This window comes from Ictidomys tridecemlineatus, chromosome 4 (genome assembly GCF_052094955.1).
Source record: "Ictidomys tridecemlineatus isolate mIctTri1 chromosome 4, mIctTri1.hap1, whole genome shotgun sequence".
NCBI classification, from domain to species: domain Eukaryota; kingdom Metazoa; phylum Chordata; class Mammalia; order Rodentia; family Sciuridae; genus Ictidomys; species Ictidomys tridecemlineatus.
In genome coordinates, this window is record NC_135480.1 from 204,126,239 (window position 1) to 204,132,290 (window position 6,052).

The window sequence follows — 6,052 nt, forward strand, 5'->3', positions numbered from 1 at the left end:
TGGGGAGGCAGGTGTGGCCTCGGCCTCCGCAGCCCGCGGTTGGGCCCCAGGTTCCTGGTCCTGGAGGAGGGTCCGCGGTCCCGGTTGGGGGTGCCAGACAGCCTCGTTTTGAGTCGCAGCCGCGCTGACTGATGTGGTCCACTCTTACTGACGGCGGAGGAGGGACCCAGAGTATGGCAGCCGGTCACCTCGGGGTGGCGGCCCCTCCTCGCCTGCCAACCAGAGGAGGAGAGGCGCCCCGGAGGCGGAGGCGGGGGTGGGGGTGGGGGAGGGGGGAGGGGGCGGGGAGAGGGAGGGGGGAGGGGGGAGGGGAGGGGGGGCGGGGAGAGGGAGAGAGGAGGGGAGGGGGAGAGGGAGGGGGGTGGAGAGGGGAGGGGAGGGGGGAGAGGTGAAGGGAGGGGGGAGAGGTGAAGGGAGGGGGAGAGGGGAGGGGTCGGGGGAGGGGGAGAGGGGAGGGGTCGGGGGAGGGGGCGGAGGGGTCGGTGAGAGCCAGGACAGGAGGGCCAGGTCGAGAGGGGCTTGGGGACAGGGACAGACCCAGCTCCCCAGCAGACAGGAGCAGAAGCTGCACAGATGAATAATTTACTAGGGAAGTGCAAAAAAAATTTAGAAACTATCCATTTATAAATATTTATTTTCACAAGGTCCCCTCCCCAGCGCCGTCCCTGGCCAGGCGTGCCCCTCCTGGGCGCGCTGCCCCCTCCCCTCCCCCGCCCCCGTGGCCCCTCCTCCCTCCCCTCCCCCCAGCCTGCTCTCTCCACCCCCCTTTCTCTGTCCTCGCCTCCCCCTCTCTCTGCCCAGTTGTCACTGCTGGGGGAGCAGGTGTGCTGTCCCTCTGTCCCCTCCTCCACCCCATCTCCCCCACAGCCTGCCCTCTAGTCCTCCCATCCAAGGGCCTATGTCCACCCCAGACCAGGAAGATGCGGCCAGGCTCCGAGGGGAGGGTCGTCACCCTGGCCATGGGCCCTGAGCCCTGGGGAGTGGGCGCTAGGTGAGGTTTCGAGGTTCAGAGGATAAGGACAGTGGTGGGGACAGAGGGGTCTCCTGGGGTCTGGCTAGAGGCGCTGGCAGGCAGTGGGCTGATGTGAATCGGCTGTGGCCCAGCAGCTGACCTGGGCCTCCTGGTGGCCTCTCAGGGTGGCCCCTAACAAGGACATCCCCACGCCTCTGAGCCCAGGGTCTGCATCTCCGTGGGGCCAGGACAGACCCGTCTCCCCCAGGCCTGTGGGGCCAGGTCCTCTGGCTCACCACTCAGAAGGAAAGGGCCGAGGGGGCACCCGGAGGGATGGGCCATCAGCAAGCTCAGCACGACTCACCTCCTTGCCAGGCCTCTCCTGAGCGGGGCCTGGACCTGCAGAGGCCTCCCCACCGCCCTGAGCGGCCCACACACTCAGTGGTCCTGGGTTCCGAAGCCCAGACTTGATCCCTGTCCCCAGCTCTCAGGCCCGTGTGTCAGGCCCAGAAACGGCTGGAGGTGGGGTGGCGTCCCACGCCAGGGTCTAGACAGTGAGGGCTCAGCAGGCCAGTCCTGGGGACTCAGGGACTCCATGTCAGGCAAGACCCCATGGGGGAGCAGAGACTGGGGATCCAGTCCTGGGACGAGCTGTGTGATCTCAGGAAAGGTCCTCCACCTCTCTGAACCTCACCAAGAATTAAGGGGCTCAGTTTTTCTAATTTCCTCTCCCAGCAGAGGACAGTCCCTCCCCCTTTGCAGCCTGTGATGCGCTCTCTCCCGCCCACCCAGCTTCTGGTCCTGGGCCAGCTGCCACCCCTGCCCCAGGAGGCCATGCCACCATGACCTGCTGTCTCTGGGTGGAGGTGGCAGGGGACGCCCTGACAGCCCGAGTGCCAGGAGCCACACGAACGTGGGGGAGGGCGGGCGGGACTGCCAATTGTGTGTCCTTGGGCGCGTGAGCCAGGCCTCAGCTTCGGGTAGTGCCGCAGCAGCCAGGGCAGGGCACGGCCTCCAGGGGGTCCTTGGGCCCTAGGCAGCCCCTCTGCTGTCCACAGGGGTCTCCGCAGAGCCAGTGAATTCCTGGCTTCCCCCGCCATCCGGGCACCTCTGCGCCTGGCCACCTGCTTCCTCTCCTCTCAGCCCCGCGGCCGCAGCTGCTCCTCCTCTGCAGGGAGTGGCACCACCACTTCTCCAGGCCCAGGCCCCTCAGCTCCCGCAAGTCTCCCTGGAACGCCACCCCAGCCTCTTCATGGCTCCAGGATGCTCCCGAGATCCTGCACCCTGCGAGGGGGCTGTGGGTTTGATAAAAGTCCCCCTTATCACTCTTTCCAGGTGTGTGCCGTCCCTTGGCTCCCGCTCACTCACCCTGGTAGCTCACCCGCTCCACCTCCTCTGCTGCAGCCAGACCAGCTGCCTTCCAGGCCTCTGGGCCTTTGCACATGCTGGTCTCCATACCTCAGACTCATTGTGTGGTCTTCAGGACTCAGCTGGGCTTCCCTCCTCCAGGGAACTGACCTCTTCTGAGCGCTCCTGGCAGCAACCATCCAGCAGAGACCTTGTCCCCACTGTCCCCCTACTTGTCTATCACCCTATTAGACCATCCAGTTCCTTACTCACCTTCAGCTGAGCCCCAGGCCTGGCTGGGAAGTAGGTGGCCCCTGCTGCATGGCAGGACGCTCCGTCCCCCAGACTGACCTTGCACCTCCCTTCCCTGGGACGCCCTGGCCTTGCCCCACCCCTTCCTCTCCACCTCAAAGCACTGTACCCAGGGTGCCCACTGTGGGGCCCTGGGACCTGGAGTCCGGTTCTCACCTCTGCATGATGGGAGAGCAGCAGGCGTGGCCTCAGGCCTCGAGAGGACTCGAGAGGAACGGCCAGGCTTTGGCCGTTGCAGGGGCTCAGTCAACCTTAAAGGCTGTCCTCCTTCCTTCCTGGGACCGCCCTCTGCCCCCAGTAGCCCACGGCTCCCGTCTTCACCCAGGGGGCTGGAGGCTGCCCCCTGCCCACCTTCAGCTCCTGTTCAAAGCTCTCACCATCCATCTTTCTGGATTTTCGGTGAGGACATCCTGACTAGTGGCCACAGTCCTTCGAGGAGGTAGGGGCTTCCTGGTAGCTGGTGCCTTGGCTCCACCACCCACCCCATGGGGACCTGGGGGATCCCGGGCAGAACTACCAGTTCCCTTAGTCACAACGTGGCACTGATACTGTCCCCATGGTGACTGTTCCCCTGCTGGGGGTGGGTGGGACCCCAGGGGATGGATGGGGACAGAGGGCTCAGCTTGGCATCAGACACCCGAGAGGGACCTGCCTGTCAGCCCAGCCTGTGGCCTCCTCGCAGGCCTGGAGTGAGGCTGGAGGGCAGCTGACCCTCCTCTGAATCCCCAGCTTTGCAGGCTGAACATGACCTTGATGGTGGCCCTGATCATGGCCCGATCCTGGTGTAGGAAAAAGAAAAGCTTAAAAAGCAACAGTTTTCTCCAATTACAAAAGTAATACAGGTTCGTTGTGGATCGTTTCGAAATTAAGATAGACCAGAGGGAAGAATTTGAAGGACCGGTGTTCATCGCCACCTCTTCCTGTTGGAGAGGTGGGCTCCCAGCCCGCAGCGGGGGGGTGGCCGTCTTGGAGCACTGGATGGGGTCACGGACGTGCTCGGTCTGCAGCCTGGTCCACCCGCTGGCCAGCAGAACCCCAGCCTCTCCTCCAGCCCCGAAGCCCTGTGCCCACTACTCGGGGACCCCGTCAGCAGCTGTCCTGTGGGTCAGCGGAATCCGGCCCCAGGGCTAAGGGCTGCAGCTCCTGCCTGGGGCCGGCATCTGGGGCTCCTGGGCAGTGGGCAGCTGGAGGACTGGTCTCCAGCGCCTTCAGAGACAGCGCGGTCCCCACTGTGTCCACACTCCTTCAAGCCAGTCCCCAGTTCTGGACACCACGGCGCTTCCCAGGTTGTGGTGTCACCAAGGCCACAGCGTGTGGGTCCCTTGGCAGCTCCTGTCCCCGCACGGTGGGAGCATTCCCTCCTGGGTGAGCTGTCCCCCTCTCCTCAGAACCTTCTGGTGGGGTGGGGACGTCCTCATCCCTCTCCTGCAGAGGAACTTGGGAGCCAGGGGGCGGGGCTGCCCGTCTCCCCAGATCCTGCCATGCCCCCCCCCAGGCCCTTCCCGGCCTAGCTCTGGGTGACTTTGTCCCCGGCTGCCTGCCTGCCCTGGCCCTACAGAGGGACCTGCCTGTCCCAGCACCACAGGTAGCAGGGCTGCCTCACCCCCCGTCACCCCCTGCCCCAGGGGGACCCAGAGGGGACCCGGGCAGGCTTCAGGGAGGAGGGTAGGAAACGGTCAAGGTGCCAGGGGCCTCTGGGGCAGGGACCCTTCAGCCCGGTGCCGGTGGCAGGAAGCACACCACGTGAGCGCAAGTCCTTCTGGGGAAGCCCTTGGCGGGAGCAGAGACGCAGTGAAGGCAGCGGCTTCTATTAAAAGCCCTTCTCATTACTGCGCCGTTAATTATTCATGGGCCTGGGCAAATCAGGATGGGGAAAGCCCAGCTGGGCCTGCTCCAGCGCGCCACCGCAGAGGGCTGTGGGTTCGCGTCCAGGAGACCCGCAGCAGGGCCCGTGCAGAAGGGACTGCGCTGCCACCCTGGGACCGCGCCACAGCTGCCGGAGGAAGGCAGAGAGGGCAGCGGCGAAGACCAGGAGGACCTGGCTGCCCTGCCCAGGACAAGTCCCCAGGGGCTCAGTGGGCACTCGCAGACCCACCCGTGCTCCCTGGGACCATCCAGGCCCCGGACGTCCCCCCATAAGAGCCCAGAGGGGAGCCTTCTCCACCCGGCAGCGGAGTCCATGGTTGAGGCTGAGACCCCAGAGCCCACTCCTCCCTTCTGGCCCCGCCCCGCACCATCGTCACCAAACTCCTACCCACCCTTCAAAGCCCCCCGCCAGGGGCCTCCTCCGGGCAGCCCTGCCCCGCTGAGCCAGCCTCCAGGGCCCAGGCACAGCCTCTGTCCGGCCGGTGGTCAGCTGGCGGGAGCCTCTGAGGGCACTCAGCAAACAACGCCACAAACTCAAGGAACCAAGTTGGAGGCAGGAGGCCCAGCGGAGGGCCTCTCCCCAGGGGAAGCCAGCCCCCCAGGCAGCGCAGAGAAGCAGGTGGGCCCTGGGCTGCCCCTCGGCTGGGACAGGTGACACCCCGGTGACAAGAATAACAACTAAAGACCTGGAAGGAGACCCCCCAGCCAGTGCTGAATGACCACGAAGTCAGAGGAGGGTCAACCCTCAGTGGGGACAAAGGCCTGCCGACCTGGTGCCTCTGGAACCTGGAGGAGCCCTGACAGTGACAGGAATGGAGGACAGTGAGGGACAGAGGCAGGGAGGGGCCCGGCGCCTCCCCGTGCGTCCTTTGCCAGCCTGAACCCAGAGTGGATGCCGGCCTCACAGACTGACGAAGGATCGGGGATGGCGTCCCCTGGCCACCCGGGAAGGTGGGCGGGAGCCGGCTCTGTGTGCAAGGCATTCTGGGAAGCAAACGCAGTGGGGGGCAGGAAGCCTGGGGAGGGCTCCTTGGGTTCCAAGGCCCAGAGCCAGATGGCTGGCCCGAGTGGGCACGGGCAGGGGGGCAGGAAGCCCCGGGGACCTGGGGTGGGCGCAGGGAGCCACCTGACTTTGCCGCCCGGCCACACGCAGAGGGCAGGGCTCACCACACACAGCAGGACGTGGGACCAGAGGAGGCCTGACACAGCCTGCTCGTAGTCCTGCAGGCGGATGGGTGTGTCTTGAGGGAAGTTCCCGAGGAAAAGCGTCACAGGGGACTGTCACAGGGGACCGTCCAGAAGGAACCGCATCCAGGAGCGCGGTTTCCCCAGGGAGCCGGGAGGAGGAGGCCGCGTCGGGGACTCATGGCTGAGAGCAGCCCAGGCGCCAGGAGGTGAAGAGGGACGAGAGGCTGCCCCAGGCTGTTCCCCTGAAAGGCACGCCCACCTCCTAGTTCCCATCGCCCGTTGAGTGAGCTGATTTGGGAAGAGGGTCTTTGCAGATGGGATTGGGGCGAGGATCCCCACACAAGGTCCTCCTGGGCTAACCGGGTGGCCCTGCACGCACTGACCAGA

General features: G+C 65.7%; 1 long non-coding RNA gene across 1 annotated transcript; it reads left to right on the forward strand.

The window, feature by feature from the left end:
* The first annotated feature begins 2,888 nt into the window (after positions 1 to 2,888).
* LOC144364765 (uncharacterized) lies at positions 2,889 to 4,440 on the forward strand. Its single transcript, XR_013438351.1, has 2 exons — positions 2,889 to 3,050; positions 3,341 to 4,440. It is a non-coding gene; the product is annotated as an uncharacterized LOC144364765 (long non-coding RNA).
* The last annotated feature ends 1,612 nt before the right edge of the window (positions 4,441 to 6,052 follow it).